This window comes from Peromyscus californicus, unplaced genomic scaffold, assembly GCF_007827085.1.
Source record: "Peromyscus californicus insignis strain IS unplaced genomic scaffold, ASM782708v3 Scaffold_14__1_contigs__length_90479793_seg_1, whole genome shotgun sequence".
Taxonomy (NCBI): Eukaryota; Metazoa; Chordata; class Mammalia; order Rodentia; family Cricetidae; genus Peromyscus; species Peromyscus californicus.
In genome coordinates this window covers 7,714,054-7,734,600 of record NW_026294435.1, presented here as the reverse complement: position 1 = coordinate 7,734,600, position 20,547 = coordinate 7,714,054, and positions in this window count along the sequence as shown.

Genomic DNA, 20,547 nt, shown 5'->3' with positions numbered 1-20,547 from the left:
GTACAGGTACCACATTTTGAGAATATCTGATATACTGTTCTGTTTCTCTGCCCCCCCATTTCCCCTTCCTTCCCCTCTCCTTCCTCACTCCCCCCACTCTCTCTCTCCTGTCTCTTTTCTCTCTGGAAAATTTTATTACCATCCCACTTGAGGCCTACTCTATCACCACAGTGCTGTTGGTAATTTCTTCTAATAACAAAAATCATTTTTCAGAAATGTACAAGAATAGTGATCAAAGACTTAAGAAGGCAGATGAGATGCAGCCAGTGGGATGTGATTCTGTGCCCATCACATGCTATACTAACAGCCCAAGTCTCATCTGCATCGTTTTGTAGATGAACTTTTACTGCCCATGAAAGGCAAGCAACTCTCACTGAGCCTCCTTGAGAGTGAAGTGCAACATAAAAATATATTTAACAAAGCAAAAGAATAAAACAGAAACGTACCCAGCATACTGATTTTGTGAAATTGGGCAAATTAACCTCAATAACATCCTTCCTTTCTCCCATAAGCTCTGAGTATAGAAATATTTTACAACTATTTCATATGTTGCATGCTTTACAACTGGGCACAGCTGTTACCTTAATCACAGGGGGGGGGGGTATCATGCCCCACATCCTGTGAAGTCAGTCCCCATGATAATGGGCATGAAGTGATTAAGCAATTCCCTGTGTCTTTTAGTTCCTGGGAGGGTGCTTAATAGTGCAATACAGGAAGTTGAAAGAAGCCCACAATAGGAGATTCACTGCAGCTCATATTGAAAACTGAAAGAGATTCCAGCCCTCCAAATGGATTTGAAAAATCCCTTTCTCCTGCCATAGTGAGCCACCATGCTGCTGCCTCATACTGGGGGCAGGAAAAGACAATAACTAAGCAGCAGGTAGTGTGTTCAGGCTAGGTCAGAGAGCCATAAAACCATTCTATTTCCTTGTTAAGTGTGAGTACAGTAGCCTGTGGATGGCAGACTGAGAGAAGCAGGGCATCTGTATGAGTCAACTGATTTCATACTCAATCTAAAACCACAGTCTGGATGAGAATACAAGCAAAACTTAAAATCACAATAATTTTTTAATCAAAAAAAAGATGTTTCAGCATAGCAGACAACAAAAAGATGAAATGGCTCACACAAGAAAGAATCTTTAAGTTCTGAAAACAGAATCATTAAAAGTAAAAATCAGGATAAGCACATTGAATAAAGGTTTATACAGCTCACAAATAATGTACAACTAAACCTTGATAGCAGAATGCCCAGAACATTGAAATAGCACTAGGGATTTTACTAACAGAAGTCACACTACACAATAGTTCCCATTATGGATCAGTTCATTACAAAGTCCACTTGCTATTTCCCAGATAATAGAATGCATTTTAAGAGGTTACTATAAGTATATGCCAGGATTACAAAACTTTTGTTTGGTTCTTAAGAAGATACTCATCAGATAATAGACCAGTCAACCTCTTTATCAAACCAATCTGAGTAACAAATTTTCACAGTGTACAAAAGGATTATTCCACAGAATTTTCCCCTTTTTGTCTAATTAAAAAAGGAAGGTTTTAACTTTAACATAGTAAAATTATATACAACCAAAACAGTTATCAAGAAAGAATTACAGTTACAATATGCAGTACATTTGTGTTTGGCAAAATCAGAGAAAATTCTATTATCTATCTTATCTTTGTTGAGTCTAAAGTTTCATATCTAATTTACCTTTTTATCATAGCTAAAGAAAATTTTAACTATGACTATTTAGTCTTCAACTCCATCAAAGACCCCAGAAGGGTGAAATGTTACCTAACAACATCTCATTGCCAGGACAGTCACTCAAAGTTCTGCAATGTCAGGGCATCCATGTTTAGCCTACAGGCTTAGTATATCTGATAGACATTTCTGAGAAGCAGTGAATTTTGAAGGACTGTCCTACTTTGTCTTAGCAAAGTTTGGCAGTTGCTTTTTTTGCATCCTGCTGGTCCAGTTTGGACAGTATATTGTCAGTGATTAATGGCTAGCTTTTGCCATGAAGAAAACAAACTCCATGTAGAGTTTCTTCAGTGCCTATCATCTTCTCTGATGTAGATTGGTGCTGCCAGGAGCAGACATGTCTCACTGTCATGTAAAGCTTTGAGTTATTAAACATATTAAATGCCATATTCTGTAGGTCTTTAAAGTGTTTAAAGATTATCTATGTAAATATATCTGTGTATAACCTTGAAAACATATCTAACATAAATATATGTTTAACTATTATAGCTGACTATTAATCTTTATTTTAAATTATACATTACATTTTCAAATGAGTTACATAAGCACACTAACCCAAATAAGAGTAGAAACATACATATAATATAACAACATTAATGTTAAATTTGTATCAATATACAAAAGTCCATACCAATGTAAAATATTTAAGACTAGTAGTTGCTTTTTTGGTTTAAAAGTAGATTCAATAATCTGCCCTTTTATCCTACCATTTCTATATACCCCTCTTTTTCTTTTCAGAAAGACATCCTTGAATCTAATCTCTGTTCAGTTTTTTTCTTGACCATTATCAACAACAACTTGTAACCAACCCCCTTAAATGATAATAAATACCCATAACCCATCTTTTGGAAATGTGGGTATTGTTCTCTAGACAACTTCCTGTTGTTTGGGGGTACTGATAATCTTTGGGGGAAACTTGAGGAAAATCAGAGTAATTGTTAGGTCTTGGCTGGAGTATTCTGTGAGGTTGGATCATTTCAGCCAACAGCCTTGAAACTGTTCTGAATGCTGGATCACCTGGGCCATCCATTTTCATTGGTGTCTCATGCCCTTGTTCTGAAAATACATAAACTTTTAAAGGTAACATACATATTTGCATTCATACAAGTATAGACTGCATTATGCACAAGTCAGCCAAAGATGATTTTTTTGTTGTGTGTTTGAGCAGGTAAAATACACATCACGTGTCTTGTAGTTCTTCTAGATTTATTTCTTTATGTCTATAGTCAGGATTTCAGGGGGTCTTTCTTTATCAAATATGATCATCTTTAACCTTGAACAAATACAGCCTTTCATTTTTGGGGGGAAATAAAAGCAAAACCTCTTCCACAAAGTAGTATATCGTTTGACTTCCATTTTGGCATCAAACCATTTTTAAAATATATAGTTTGGTTTAATCTAGCAGCTTTTATAATCAAATGTGTCTTAGCAGCTGTTGTTTCTTTATCAGCCATCAGAAAAATCTAAAGACAACACAGAATCCAGAATCTCTGTATTTTCCATCTTTATGTAGTTTATTTCTTTGATATTACTTTACTCTCTTTTTAAGGACTTTATTATTTTAAAACTATATATACTGTCTATATCTTCTTTGTTTTCTCCCAAGCCTATGTATATTTTTTAAACACAATGTAACCATTTACAGGTTTTTTTTCATCTGAATCTGTCTTTACTGCATATCTTTCCTATCTGCATGAGCAAAACCCCAAACCCATCACAAAGTGCGCTATCAGAGCTTGTGCTGACAGCTCAAGCCCACAGGCAGAGGTTGAAAGATGCCTCTCTGTATGGCGGCTCATGTGAGACACTCCAGGAATGCATCATGGGGCTTAGCTCATGGCATGCTGACAGATGCCAGGAGATGCATCTCTGTACTGAGGCTGACATGAGAGACACAGGATTAGGAAGCTTAGACTCCTTTTTGTGTATTTAGAACCTTTTTTAAGCTTTTTTGGGTCTTATGTGGATCTTCATTGTTTCATGTTGAGTTCCATTTACAGACAGACTTTTCTTTCCCTCCCTCCTGTTCCCAAACAACCAACACAGAGACTTAATATTAATTGCAAATGCTCAGACAATAGCTCAGTCTTGTTACTAGCTAATTCTTACACTTTTAAATTAACCCATATTTCTTATCTACCCTTTGTCACATGGCTCATGGCTTGTTACCTCATTTTCTACACATCCTGCTTCCTCTGCATCTGATGACATCTCCTGAGCTTCCCCTTCTTCCTTCCAGCATTCTCCTAGTCGGGCTCTCCTGCCTAACCTTATTCTGTTCAGCTATTGACCAGTCAGCCTCTTTATTAAACTAATCTGAGTGATATATTTTCACAGCATACAAAAGGATTATTCCACAGCAACATTGTTTCTGAGATTTATTGTGGATTAAATTGTACACACACACCTAAGATATGTTCAAGTTCTAATCTCCTGTGGTTGTGAACTTTTTTGAAAATAAGAGTTTTATTTATAGAAGTAATCAAATTAAAATAAGGTCACTCTGAATTCAGATAGATTGCACCATCCTGTGCACCTATAAAAAGTGGGAGATTTGAATACTGAGACAGAGACACAGAGAGAATATATGAGGATAGGGACATATCAAAGTGGTATCTCTTCAAGCCTGTCATGGGCCACAAGAATATGAAATAGGAGTCCAGCTGTATATAATAAGCTATACCTTGATTGACCAAGGAGTTCTTCAAGAGGGAAGTCATTTATCAAGGAATATTTGGTGTTATTCAGCTTTTAATATATATCAGCTGTCTTCTGCTATGAAATTTTTGTGCACCCATATTCTACTAGGCCATATGGCAAACAGAATAAGTTTCTCAGATCTACTACTGATCTCTTGCAGGGCCTAGGAGACAGGCAGACTGTAGAGGCATAGCTTTGTTTCTTGTGCAAATGAAGCTCAGACCATCCTTTTCCTTCAGGCCTAGTAGCATTGCAGAGCTATTGACTCAGGACAATAGGGCTTTTTGCATAACCAGGTGCAGTAAAGACTGGATCAGAATTTTTGGTCATAGCAGAGTCACATGGCTGAAGGGCAAGGGAGAAGGCAGAGTTTTTGTAGAGTGTGGCTCAGACTGTGGAGTGAGGAGCAAGGAAATATTTCTGCAAATTTGAATCAGGTCAAGAGAGAAGGGGGAAGAAAGGTGGAAGACAAAGGAACAGGGGATGAAGATGAGATTGAAAGCATAAGGGCTTAATTTATTACTAGGCCTACAAGGGAACAGAAAAAGAAGGGACAGAGAGGAGCTAAATGTGAGGACAGAGCTGAAGCTGTATAGATAGCATTTTATCTTAGAGAAATAAAGTAAATGGATGAAAGAGCATGGTGTACATAGATTCTTTTTCCTCAGATAACCCCACACAAGACATAGCATCTTTCCCAGGACTCTGGGAAGGATTTTCTCAGGGCAGGCCCCTGGGAAAATTCTGATACAAGCCGAGGGATGCCAAGGCTTGGTGGCAACCACTCAATGTTGAGAGAGGGAGAACATCCATCTGGGGCCCAGAAAAAACGGCTCTGTCAGCTCCTTGATCTCCAACTTCTGGCCTCTAGTTCAACAAGGCAATAAAATTATATTGTATTAAGCAAGCCAGTTTATTCTAGCTTCCCTAGTTTATAAACTTAGATAATACATGTGTAAATGTATATGGCACATTTTAAAACCCATTGTAACATTAAAAAGGCAAGAACAAGTCCTTCACCTGCTCTTGTCACTTTGAATCACAGCACAGGTACACATATATACACAGCAGCTTACCTATTAATTAACCAGTGTGCATTTTGTAGATTTTTTTTTCCTCTTAGCCCCAACATATGGCTTGAGGGGAGACTCTGAACATGCCACTGTGATCTGGCAGCACACGATGGCAGCGGTCTTCTACAGCTGACTTGGCAGCGTCTGAGCAGCATTCCCACTGTGGCAGGCAGGGAGTAGGGTAGAATGAATCACCAGATGGCTGAGGGATACTTTCATTTATGTGACTCCACTGTTATAGACCACGCAGGAAGTCACAGAGAGTGGAGAAAGGACATCATGCCTGCAGGAAACAGCACTGGTGTCCATTGGTACTCAGGTACAGCCAGAAGACAGTGTTCAGAGGTTCCCAGCACATATGGCCCACACTCTGCTCAACTGTAGGACATATGTGCCAGGCCTGTCAATTCCCCCTTGCCATGACTCTCAGCAGTAAAGAACTACACTGCAAAGTGAAAGAATTAACCTTCAGAGCCCAGTCTGTGGGATTTCCTTCTGTCTCATACTTGGCATTTCCTTTCTGCCCCCAGTAGCCTGATGTAACCCTCTGCTGTTTTCCTGCCTGGTCCATATGCAATGAAATCAGCTCATTCTAATCACTATCTGTCACTAGTCTATTGTGGGGGGCAGTGCTAGCGGTCTGGTCTGGTACTTGCAAGAATTAGCCTCATCAACCTCAAAACTCAGTATTTGCCACCTTCTTGATAGTGACTGGTGGACTTCATGATGGTTGGTGCACAACGTAACTCTCTGAGAGGCTCTACCTGTAGGTGGATATTGATTATACTCAGAAACCTCAAGGGGTCTCCCGAGCATGCACGTGGCTGATGATCCTACTCCCTAGTTGCATGGTTTAGGGAAAGCAATGAAGAAAGAGACTGGCAACTTTTGAGCACCTACTGTATGGGCGACGGTGCTAGTTGCTTTTACACGCAGTGCCATGTTAAAGTGAGTGAGATGGCTCAAGGGATGAGAAGTGCCTGTCAGGCAAGCCTGATGATCTGAATTCAGTACCAGGTTCCCACAGTGGCAAGAGAGAAGCAACTTTTGAAACTCTTCCTCTGACCTCCACAGGTGTGCTAGAAGGCACACATAGACACACACAGACACACACACACACACACACACACACACACAAAAAAAAAAAAACTAAGACTTTAAATTAAAATGACACTCAAAAATAAGCATGGAAAAGAAACACAAGGAACATGTGAAGCATTCACCTTGGATATCAAACTACTCACTCTTCCAAGAACAGTAACAGGGAAATCGACGACTTTAGCACTGATTTTGATATTCTTTCTATAATTTTAACTCTGCGGGACTACAAATTGACTTTAACAGTACATAGCCAAAACCAGGTAAGGACACCTGCCACAAATCATCTAAGAAAGAAGTGACCATGCTGTCCATTCTTATGGTTTCTCCAGAAAGCATGATTCACTACACTTTTGTCCAGGTTATCTTTGACTGTCAGCTTAGAGTCGCATGAGAAGGGAATCTTAATTGAGGGGTTACCCAGATCAGATTGGCCTGTGGGCATGTCTGTAGAAAACTGACTTGGTTGCTAATTGATGTAGGAAGGCTCAGCCCACTGGGGGCAGCACCATTCTTTGGGCAGGTGGTGGTCCTGAAGTGCATAAGTAAGCTAAGTAAGTGGGAGCCTATGGTGGAGCTTGAGTTACTTCCCAGATTCCTCTCAGTGATGGGTTGTGACCTAGAAATGTAAGGCAAACAAGCCCTTCCTCCCTTAAGTTGCTTTTGGTCAGGATGTTTTATCACAGCAACAGAAAGGAAACTAGAACACTGTGTAGAGAGTATTTTTTTAAATGGATGACATCAAACAAGGCGTTCTTATCAAGATCTTATATAATCCTAGACAGCCTCCTCTTGAAAAAGCAGAAAGCTATTTCTGGAGGGTGCTGGCATACTGCCACATTACAGTATGTCCCATTCCTACAAACAGGATACAAATGCCCTGTAAACTCAAGAGCACTTGCCACATCCAGCTCCTACATGGATCTGAGCATATGCCATGAGTATCTCAGGCACATTTGGCAAAAGATTACTTTTGGGACTTGGCAGAAAAGCCTTCATCGGAGGTTTTCAGTCATGGTCTCTCTGACAGCACCCACTGCGACACTGAGCAGGTAAAGTGAAAATAACATATCCAACTTGGAAGGTCAATTCTCTTCATATTTCTAATCATTAGACACACAATCACCCGGGAGGTCCTTGTTGCAATTTCCTGCTGTGTAGGTAGACTGTTCATTACTCGGAGTTTCATTTTGGAAATCTATGACAGTACTGCACAAGTAGAAATCCTGAGACTAGTACTAACTGGAACATTTGTTTTCCAAAGGAAAGAAGGCAAGTGTGCTTACCATTTTGATTATTTGACATCTTGGGACAGAAAGCTGGTGTTTCTCCTCCTGCCACTTAAATGCCATCCACATTGGTAGAGTGTACCAGATGATCTGGAGACTCCACTAAAATAGAACTTCGTTAAGATTTATCCTTTAGTATCACCTTGATGTGTGTCTCTTCTGATGAGACGTTTTCCTAGGGGAGAAAAGAAAACAAGGGAAATTTCGTGTTTATGAGAAGAATCTTGAGGTGACAGAAATAGAAACTCCTAGCAGAAAAGTCTTCATAGTGTCCCCCAGCAAAGCACAGACTAGAGTTTAAATAAGGCAAAATGGGATCATCTACATGGGATTCCAATTTCTAATCAAATGTGTTACTTGACTGTCCTTGTCAAAGATGTCCTACAGGCACTAAATGAATAAACTAGAAAGCCAGCAAGTTTAAGTATGTATTTTTATATCCCCTAAATTAACTATATATATATATACACTCTACATATACTTGAGAGCCTAAGTTATTGAATACTGTTCCTAAGACTATCCAAGGCATGGTCATGTAGCCTTTGTCTTTCTATTCTGAGATGCTGTTTATAAATAGTATACTTGACCATGTTCTAAAAGTTTGATCAACATTGTATTCAGTTGTTTGGTCAACATTCCATATCACAGGTGAAATTTCTTCTTCTCCCAAACTGAGGAGTGGTAAAGCCAGTAGAGTATGTAACCATTCTAAACTAAAATATCCATAACTGAAGAGACCACAGGAGTCATTAGATCTGCTCACAGGTGTTCCAATGCTCCTCTACGGGACTTCATATTTGCACCAGCACAAAGCTCACACATTAAATATAGCCTAACTCCCAAAGGTATTCAGGTTGAAATGAGGAAACAAGAGTGAGCCTTCATAAGAAGAGAGATTAGCTCATTCTCTTGACCACATGAATACACAGCAGTACAACAGTTGTGTATAAGCCAGGAAAAACAGCCTTATCAAGAACCTAGTCCACCAAGGCCTTGATCTTAGGACTCCTAGGTCCTAACTGAAGGAAAATAATGTTCACTTGCTTGAGCACCCCAGTTTATGGTAGTCTATAGTGTAGTCCAAAGTGACTAAGTAACCCTCTTTCCAGGTAGGACTTCATTTTGCTATCCATTCATAGGTGAGCATTGCCATCTAAATCAACTTAGCTAATGATATGCATGTGAGTCTTAAGAGCCAATGTAGAATACTACATGTTCTCTTCTCTCAACTACAGTGACCTCTATAGCTGTAAGTTTTCTTGGGTCCTGCCTGGCCCTGTGGTTGGGACGAATCTCTCCCTCCTGGGTCCTGTAGCCGCTTGGATCCCAAGTAAACACACAGAGGCTCATATTACTTACAAACTGTATGGTCTATGGCAGGCCTCTTGCTATCTCTCTCTTACATCTTAAATGAAACCATTTCTATTAGCCTATGTTTTGTTTCGTGTTCCGTGGCTTACCAGTCTCCTGGCATGTTGTTCCTTGGGCGGCAGGCTGGTGTCTCTCTCTCCTCTCCTTCCTTCTTCCTGTCTGTCTGCTTGCATTTCCTACCTGCCTCTAAGCTGTCTTGCCATAGGCCAATACAGCTTTATTTATCAACCAGTCAGAGCAACACATAGTCATATTCGCAGCATACAGAAAGACATCCCACAGTAGACCTCTAAATTCTGTTACAAGATGGAGCCTCCTTCTGCTTGGATATCTGAGGTCTGGAGCCTGAGATAAAAATGACAAACATTTGATGACAGAGACATCACAGTTTATAGTGTTAAGCCACTGACCTTTTGGAATTATTTGTTATCTTAGCATAACCTAGCTTACTCTGACTAATGCAACAATTGTTAACTTCTCAGAAGATGACTAACTCTAATGACTTGGAGATAGAATTATAGCTACTGATGAAGAGTATGTTTCACCATAGTAGTGTTTTCCCCAAGAAAAAGAATGAATTTAATTCACCAATTTACCTTCTTTCATTTTCCTTCAAATTTAACTAAGTATTTGAGATTGGAGACATAAAACAGCACTGTAGCTTTGGTCTTTCTCAAACTACTGATGGTATATTCATCCACCAAATTCCATTTCATGAAGCTTTCTGGTCCAGAGATCTCTATTTCTTTGGAACTCCCATATACAGACTTCATATCCCTTGTGGAAATCTGTACATTTGCTGGCGTTGTGATTTGCTGTGCCTGAATGTTTGGAGTTCTCTATCCTTTGAACACAAACTTTTCAGCATCCTAAAAATTCATGGAAGCGTATTGAAATGCTCATTATTATTCCATGGCAGATGCCTTCTTTGATTACTGGCTTGTCTTGTATCCAAGTGTTTTAGTCAGGTCATCTACAGGAATAGAACCAAGGTATGGAGAACACACACACACACACATACACACACACACACACACACACACACACACACACACACACACACACACACACAAATACATATATCCCTGGGGAATGATGACTTGTTGTCCCTCTGTCCACAAAGCAGGGTATCTCAGTAGTCCCAACCTAGCACTTGAAGCCCAGAAAGTTCTTAGAGAGCCACTGGTTCCTATTCTGTGAAGAAAGCTTGGAAGTGCTGATTCATCTCAGGTGACAAGAGAGAAAACAAAGTGAGTAAAATGTGAGTATAAACTTCCTTCTGTCATACCCTTTTTAAATCTGGGCTGCTTCTTGAAGGTGCTATCTACAATTGGGGTGGACCTTTCCACTTCAGTCATGGCAACTGGGACAATTCTTTAGATGAGGTTCCCTACTCAGGTGATTCTAATCTGTGGCAAGTTGACATTAAAACCAACCATAGAGGCAAGTAAGCTATTCTAAATAAGTTTGAAACAGTCTTAAAAGATTCCATTTCTCAGATTTTCTGAACCCAGAACAAACCTAAGTTGTCTCACCCCATCCCCCTGTTTCTCCAGAGTTATGGTTTGGCATGAGTACTCCAAAGACCATGCCTATATGGGAAGGCTTTGTTTGGTAGCTGGTAATATTTTCAATAGATGGACCATACATTGCTACTTATGTTCAGAGCTTAAACTAAGACATCCTCCAATACCATGAAGAGACAGTAAAGTGTAAAATACACCGCCTCATAATATAAAACACCCCCACTTCTCTCCTCTGAAATTATTAGATCTCTTTTCCTACCATCCTACTTCAGATATTCTTTCTAGCACTCCTTACCCTGCCTGCCATTTTGATGATGTATCTTCACACAGTGTTTTCCAGGTTTACTTCCTGAGGGAGTAAAATACAGTGTGGATCCTAAATCTTTTCTCCAAATAAAATCTATCAACATTCATTTTTTAATTTCTCTTCCAGCATGCTCTCAAAATCTACCACAACATCTGATCCAGAGAAAATTCTCAGCAATACCTAAGAGAATTTCAGCACTAAAAACAGACATCACCCCCATTATTTGGCACCTCTCACCTCACACCAAACAGTGACTTCAAACAATTGAATTACTAAGCCTGTGAGTGCTGCCTTACTTCATAGCTAATTATGAAACAACAAAGTGGGCCACTTTGGTAGTCAGTTTGAATTATTTCTCTCCACACATAAGGACACACCATTTCATAGTCCTTCAACGATTACATCAAGGCAACCAAAGGACCAGTTACCACAGCTGAGTTTGGAGTATTTGATAACAGAATATCATCGATCCCTGAGGAGAGAATGAGAAATGTGTGACTCAAGAGGAAAAAAAAAACCACACAGCTAAAATGCCCTGTAGTGTGGAAGAGTAAGACGCCATTAGCAACAGCCGCATCAGCAACTAATGTACACACAGAGTGCCTCGCTCAGCTGGTGCCATTCATTCATTTGTTCTCCACCTGAATGAGTTGGCTCATGGGTCAGCTATCTGGCAGACACACACACACACACACACACACACACACACACACACACACACACACTTCACTAGACTAGAAGCCAGATAGGATCCAGAAAGCCAGCGGATAAAAGGTGTTATCTCAGATTAGACAATTGATAGCTCCTTCCACCTCAGGAATAACACTACTACTGAGTTTCCTTGAATAACAACAGCAAGCAGGAACTGGACATTTGAAGGTTTTGTGAGAAGAAGATAAAAGAGAATAAAAAAGGTAATCCAAAGGTGCCAAAAACAACTATGCCAAAGAGTCATCACCACTATGGGAAAATGTTGTGGAACATTAGCTTAAGGTGTACTACATTTGTTTATGCCATGGAACATTTGTTTAATGATGCAAAGATGTGTTGCATTCTTTTATGTTGCATTTGTTTAACTCTGTGAAGCTGTGTTACTTTGCCTGTCTAAAACATCTGATTGGTCCAATAAAAAGCTGAATGGCCGATACCAAGGCAGAAGAAAGGATAGGTGGGGCTGGCAGTCAGAGAGAATAAAGAGGAGAAATCTGGGAAGAAAGATCTAGTAGTGAGGAAGGAGGAGGACGCCAGGGGCCAGTCACCCAGCTATACAGTCAGCCATGGAGTAAAAAGGAAAGGAAAGATGTACAGAAATAGGAAAAGGTAAAAGCCCAAAGGTAAAAGGTAGCTGTCTAGAAACAAGCTAAGCTAAGGCTGAGCATTCATAAGAAAGAAAAAGTCTCCATGTGATTTATTTGGGAGCTGGGTGGCAGGCCCCCCAAAAGAATAAAATAAAACAACCAACAACAGGGAAAAGCCACTGCCACCTGGGAAGGTGACACATGAAACCAGACACACCATGAAGAATGGAGCATGAAAGACAGAAGCTTGGATAACACTGGGAAACAGGTTAGACTTAGGGACATTGAAGAATCTGAATATCTGAACCAAAAGCTATGAAATGGGAAAAGGAAGCCGGGCGGTGGTGGCACATGCCTTTAATCCCTGCACTCGGGAGGCAGAGCCAGGCAGATCTTTGTGAGTTTGAGGTCAGTTTGGTCTACAGAGTGAGTTCCAGGACAGGCACCAAAACTACAGAAGAAAGGATAGGTGGGGCTGGCAGGCAGAGTTTGGTCTCAAAAGAAGAAGAAAAAGAAGGAGAAGGAGAAGGAGAAGGAGAAGGAGAAGGAGAAGGAGAAGGAGAAGGAGAAATGAGTAAAGGAAAAGTCAAAGCCCTCCTGATCTCCTGAAAGCTGGGTCTGGTGCTGGCATTGTCCTAGTGTTCGAGTAGATCGTTTGATAAATGCCTGAGAAGAGAGTAACCAGAAAGAGCTAATAGCTGGGTTTTAAAAGAAAACTGAATAAAACCACAGGATTTCTGTGCAATGTTCAATATTTCAAATTATTCCAAGTTAGCTGGATGTGGTGGTGCACACCTTTAATCCCAGCACTTGGGAATCAGAGGCAGGTGGATCTCTGTGAGTTCAAGGCCAGCCTGTCTACACAGTGAGTTCCAGGAACATGGAGACCCTGTCTCAAAGAAGAAAACAGATAAAATAAAACAAAATATTCCGAATTAGAACATGCTTTGTCCACACCCTGTTGTTCTGTGTTACAGGTATCAGCCAACAGGTAGCAGATAGTGGCGTAAGCAAAGATTTTTCCTTTCTCTCTTAATCACGAACTCCTGTGGTGCTTTTTGACTGAGTTGTGTCAGGCTAGCAGTCCTGCATTCCTCTGGGCTTTCTCAATAGGTCACAAGTTGGCAAGGGCAGTTTCTGGATTCAGACCTCATACTGTGTTCAGAGGCACAGAGCTGAGGAAAGGGCCAGAGGTCTTCTGGACTTCCTTTTGACTAGGAAATAAAAATCTTCCCTGGGGATCCAAGTAAACTGTTTACATTCTTACTTACTTACAGCACAATTCTACAGTCAGAAAAGGGACCAAGCCCACATTCCTTAAAAATCAATAAAACCACAACTGACTCCTATCCAATATGGCTGATTCTCACTTGTTTCTTCCTATGAGCAGGAAAGATGAGGACAAGGTCACTGTGTTAGGAACAAGGGGGGACTCTAACTTGTCTAGCCGTTTAAACCAGGAGTGGATGGAATGCTGCTCCATCGGCACAAATTCATTAAGACCAGATGGAGCAAAAAGATGTGGAGCTTCTAATCAAGAGAAAAGATACCTCAGGTAGGTATCCTCTTCAAGTTCAGAAGCACAGACTAGCCTTCTCAGAGACTCCTCCAAAACTGTTAAGAAATTATCATTAGACGCTGTGTTTCCACTAAGCCTTTCATCCCAGGAGCTCAGGGCCTTTCATCCCAGGAGCTCAGGGCCTTGCATCCCAGGAGCTCAGGGTTCTTCCCTGCAACATCTCATTAATCTTCACACCAGTCAAGGCAGCTGGCATCTACTGTCACCTTTCTTTTCAGGATGAAGGAACTGAGATGTGGGTCCAGGTTAATGGCTTACCCAATGTCATATGCTCGGTGAGTCAGCACCAGCTGGGGATGAGATCAAAACCGATTCACTGAAGACCCTGTGAAGACGCTTGGAGGTTATTTATTTAGCCAGAGCATGAGAGCCTGCAAGGTGCCTTAGTGGAACAAAGTCAGAGCTCTGTGAAGAGAGGGAGAAAGAACAGAACAGAAGCCTGACTCATGCCATGCAGAAAGCTTGGGCAAGACTCCTAACACTGAAGACTTTCTTCACCTGCAAATTGGGGAGAGTGCCGTGAACCCATCTAATTCACTTGGTATTTCAAAGACGAAAACTGTTTCAAATTAAACCACATGAAGTAGGACATTCTGTAAAGTCTAAGTCAGGCTGTACATTGTTATCTGATAGGTTGATTGAACCAGTAGTTAAAACAAAACTTCCGCTCTGGGCTGACAATGACAGTCCTAAACAACAGCCAGACAATTATAAAGAAATCTTTCTGGACAACCAAGAAGTCCCTTTTTATCCATTCAATGTGCTGAGGATACATTTGCCACAAGAACTTTATGGAAAATGCTATGTAAGGTCCCGGGATAAGAAGGCTCTGGTCTGCATCCTCTAGAAGACAAAGTCAGCTTGAGGAACAAACAGCCCTTTGTTCTCCTGTGAGACAAAAAGGAAACAAATTCTGTGGTATATTATGAGGCCCAGAGGATGCCTGTGTCACCTTCTGTTCGGATGCTAGGAGGAAGCTTTGTGGATGTTACAATGTGATAGAAAGAGAGACTCCAGGTGCTAGTAATGTAGTAGAGAACTGCAAGCCAAGTGTGTTAAGACTAGCATGGACTGGTTCATGGATACTGACTATAGACATTCCACTGAAAAGCTTGATCAGCAGAAATAGGTGGGTTTTTTCATTACTGTTTTCCCTAAATGGCAGTTAAAACCCTTAACAAAGGTCAGAGAGCCCTAATTAACTCTTGCTGCCAGGTCACAGAGTATCAGCACTTGCTAGCAGTCACCTCTCTACAGGACTGTTGAGTCCAGCCATCTTGTTCCTCAGGCAGGTGCTCACTGTGCTGTGTGCTGAGTACAGCCCGCTCAATGCACTCCCAGGACTGAAATGTGTCATCCTTTTGAGACAACGCTACTTTATACACGTCACCAATGCTTAAAAGAGTACATTTGGAGAGAGACTGGTGTCTATTCTTAGAGGTTTCTTCTTTAGGCAAGAGATCTCTGGGCACAGAGGTGCAGTGTACATTAACAGAAGGGAAAAACAAATGGTAAGGATCTAGCAAAGTCCAGTGGTCCCCAGTCCCACATGAATACAAATGTTAGTGGTGGGACAGGAGCTGCTGACTGCTTAGGCAGTTGCTGAATTAGGGCTCCCAATAATGAGAAAGGGTTGAGACATGCACCACTTGGATGCCAAATAGAAACAGTGAGGTTACACTAAAAAACAGCTCTCAGAAAACCACAAGCACCAGGCATAGAGAATTAAAAAAAAAAAAAAAAAAAAAACCCACAACAGAAGCCACCAGCTTGACTGACAGTTAAATCAGGGCTGGGCTAGGAGCAGACATATTTCTACTCCTGACTTCTGTCACCTGTGATTCCTCTTTTTCCTTATCTTCCCCTTAGATTCCACCTCCCACATACCCCAAAATGTTAGACCTGTTTAAAGCATGAGCCAGAGTAAGGAAGATTTACATTATGACACAAAATACAATGTATACGTACCATCCAAGCAGCCGGCATCTACTATCACCTCTATTTTAACACACAACACAATCAAAGGCATATTGTTTCATCCAGTGATACTCTGTTATATAAAAATTACCCTGTAATTTGTATTCCACTCTGTTGCTTTTTGAAAAATGCAAATTGAAAGTTTCTAAGTTGACTTATGATCCAATAATGGTTTATAACTTTCATTTTAGGGATGGGTACTAGTTTAAGACAATATGGAAAGGAGAATTCTCAGAGCTACCCTGTACATATCCTTTACACATAGGCAGGGAAGGAGGAGGAAGGAGGGGGAGAGAGGAGAGCAGAGGAGGAGAAGGGAGGATAGGGGAGAGGAGGGGGAGGGGTCCTAGGGTTCAACCCTAACCTAAGGTGAAGACACAACATCAAATAGATCATGAACTGAAATTTTAAAGAACAGGAATGAAATATGGCTTCTATAAGGGACTTGATCAGCTGAAATGGTTGTGTTGGGAGGGGACAGGTGAAATGAATGATAAATGGCGCTGGTGGCAGCACTAGTTACCACTGGAAAATGTCAGGAGCCACGGCCAGGACTCCCTACCTTAGTAGAGCTTTATTGGGAGGAAGAGGGGTCAGGGGAGAAGAACCCGGCCTGGGAAAGGAACACGTTCAGAGAGAGGGAAAGATGTTGGGGGAAGAAGGAGAGGAACAAAAAGGGAGGGTGCGGTCTGAGTCCCGACTCTTTAAGGCGCGCGTGAGCCTGCAGAGCTACACCACACATGCGCTGATTGCGTGACCACGCCACGAGCATGTAGTCACCAGGGCACACTGATGATGTAAGAGGCAAGACCCTTTGCTTAGCTCCTGAACTGCGCATGTGCAGTCATGCAGCTGGAGTGAGGACAGAATTCTAACAACAGGAAAGTTGAAAATGGAAACAGTAGAGTTGAAGGCAGTTATCCAAAATTTTAAAATAAGACCATTTTCTGTGGGTACTCACAATATATAGAGAGAGTCCTGAATAAAAGTTGGATGGACCAACACTGTAAAAGCCCATGACACAACAGCCATGCATAAGGAATAGAACGCCAGGGAAAGAAACTACCTCCTCAAATCTGATGAAGATTCCACAAAGGATCCTGGGTCAGAGAGGGACTGACCCCCCACAGTAGACATGGGAAGACCTCCACATTAGTGGTCATGGCTCCTGCATCTAAATGGAAAGCCTTCAGATCAGAGACGAAGGCCTCTCAACATGGAGTGTGCTGACAGAGCATGTTAGGAGAGGCTGGCAGCACTCAAACTATGGAAAGGAAAACCCCTTCGCATATCTTCCCTTATCTCAGCATCCCTGTCTTTCCTTCTGCGGAGAGAAAGATGAGGTGATATATCAGAACATCAGAGGAGGTTCAGTTGCTTCACTTTACAAAGCAAGTTGTTTTCAGAGGAAAAATTTCACTCCCTGAGGCAGTCAGTCCTACTTCTCCACAGGAGTGTCTGTCTGCTCCTGGGTCTCCGCAGGAAGGAGAGCCTCAGCTCCTACTGCACCTGGCTAAGCAGGCGGAGCCTCCAGCCCCTGCAGCCCAGAAACTCCATGCATCTGCTGAGAAAAAGGTCCCCAGAGCACATTCCGCTTTCAGTGTTTTCTCTGTTATAAAAAAGTCCGAGTAGATATTTAAAAAGCAACAACCACCCTCTCATTCACTACAGGTGCTGAGGTCACGGATCCATATCAAACTGTCAGGCAACGTTGTTGTAGTGCATCCTGAAAAAGGTCAGATTCTTGTGGGGGAGGGGACTGGTAATGGAGTCCCTCACTAGCCCTTCTCTTGCCCCAGGCTTACAGTAGGACAGTAGCCCACTGGTATCTCAGAACAACACCCTACCCAGAGTCACCTCTTATGATACAACAGATTCTGAAAGAAGACACCAGGGCTTCCAAATCAGAGACAGCACCAGAGAGGAATCAGCCACTTTTATTTATTTTTGTTTTGACAACTACTTGTTAAAATAGCTGGAGGGATGAAATTGTTTGGGCTGGCCCTGCACGAGGCTAGAATTCTTAAACCATACCAAATGGGCTACTGGTCTGAGTCCCTTTGTTCTCTCCACACCTTCCTGTAAACATGCACACCCACTGCCATCCTGTATTATTTGTCTTCAATGAGCTGGAAGGAAAATATTTAAGAAAAGTCAGGGTTGAACTGACAAGAGCCTTCTACCCAAACCCAGGGCTCAGAATTAATGGAAGATTGTTTTGTGTATATGTTTTGACCCGAAAATAATTGATTCCCATGATTTTGGTTTGGTCAATTGAGTGGTTTAAAGGTTCATAAACTTTGAGATGAACAAGAACTGTCATTGCATGAAAAAAAAAAAATCCCAGGCAGTTCTTACATAATCCAAGGGGTATTTGAACGAAAATCTTATAAATTGCACCAGAATACTTGCTGAATCACATGTCCACAGTATACTGAGGTAGTCACTGTGCTGCTAAATGAAGGGGTTATCATCATGGAGGAGGGGCTTGCTAGCAGGAAAGTGTTAAGCTAGAGTGCAGAGTTAGAGATTGCTAACCAAATTCTTTCCCCTTCGCTCACCCCAGGTATCAATATTTGAGATAGTTCCTGGGATATGGATGGCTCTCAGTATTACTGCAGACACCAAAGAAAACCTCTATATTTCCTCTTCCCACTGGAGAGCACCGTGGGTCAAGATTGAAGAGTGTAATTGTTCTTATCTGTGAAACTGGGCTGAATTCTTCCACCTTTGATGATGTTTTCCTGAAAACATTTGTCTGGATCCTATGGATGTGGGTGAAAAATAATTAATGTATTTTCTATGGTGGCTCGTGAAAGAACCAGTATTAGCACAAGGCACCCAAGACGAAGTTCTCAGCACAAAGGAGATTTATTTACCCGAGAGGGGCAAAGGGCAGTGAATAATAGACAAACACAGGGGACAGAGGACAATGGGGGAGAAGGGGACAGGGAGAGAGGGAAGGGATATTTGCTTTGGGGAGACAAAGGACTGCCTCTGGATAGAGGGAAGATAGACATGGCCCATAGGCAAATGGTGGTTTATAAAGGTGAAAGGGGAAATGTGTGTAGGATGAGATGCTCGGTTTTGATTGAACAGGTTAATTAGGGTAGCCAAAGGGGTTCTGATTGCTGGGCTTTAATACCTTGATAGTCAGTCTAAGGGGAGGAAGTGGCTAAATAAGGGAATAGACCTTGGTGGCTAGCATTAGGAACATGATCTAATGGATTTTTGGTTGTTGTTATCATTTTTGATTTTTGTTTTTTGTTTTTGAGAAAGAGCTGGAAATCCAGGGGCATGCCTGTAATTCTAGCTAGACAGGAATGTGTAAGCTGACAACATCACTGCTCCATGGTATGGTTAAGCAGGTTTGCCAGAAGAATCTACAAGAGTCCAGAACTCACAGAGAGAAAGTAGTAGAGTGAACATGACCAGCAGACTGGACCAAGCCATGAAAGAAGCAAGAGCAGAGTAGAGGGAGTGTAGGAGGAAGCTAAAAATGAAGACAAGAGAAAGCACATACATAGCTGAAATAGCAGGGTTATGAGGAGAAAAGGAGTAGCTGGCAGGAGGGAAGCCCCTGAAATTGGGGGAGGCAAGAAGAGATGAGAAAAGCCAGGAGGTAAGCCTGGACTCTGAAAATGTGTAATATGTACTTGTGATACCGAGGGAGCATGGAAGGCAACATGCACTTTGGTATGACGATGAACACCACAGAAAGACATGCGTCCCTTCTGCCATCAGTGAGGAAAATGGGTCCTTTGGTAGAGGGGAGCTGACTTCACAAATTCCTAAGGAATGCTATATTTTGTCTAACTGCCAGAATTTAGGGAAACTGAGTTCCCTTTTGAACCTGATAAGGAAGATCATAAATTTGAGGTCAGCCTAAGCAACATACACCCTGGCTCAAAAATAAATAAATTTATGTAATGGAATATTAATAACTGGCTGGGAGTAGCTTAACGGTAGAGTGTTTTCTAGCGTGTGCACGGCCCTGATTTGTGCACCAATGCCACACAAAAAAGTACAGTTAGTTTTAAAAGTCAGCTTAGACAGATGATGATGCCTGGCTGTTTGGCAAACATTAGTTTAGATGTGATTATAGTTTGCAGATGTGATTAACATTTACAGTCCAGTGATTTTGAGTAAACATTAAGTTCAATGGTGTTGGTGTGGCTTGTCTAATCAGGTGAAGGCCTTAACAGAAAAGACTGAAGTTTACTAAACAAGAAATTTTGCCTCAGAAACAAAACATCAGCACCTCCCTGAGTTTCTAGCATTTTGGTCTACCCTAAAGATTTCAGATCTACTGGAGTCTACAGTGGTTTGAACTCGTGCTTTAAGCTAATTCTGCAACTTTGTGTGTTTCTTCTTCTGTTTCTACGGGGAACCTGATACAGTTTTCAAGTAAGTCTACTTCACTTTTGTGTTTTCTAGATTAAAACAATGATGAGACATTTTTGCAGAATATTAAACACTGTTTGTGTTTGGATATCCATTCCTGCTCCAACAGACCCTGTGTCTCCCTGGAAACTGATCTGGACAACACCCTTATGTATAGTCCTTCTTG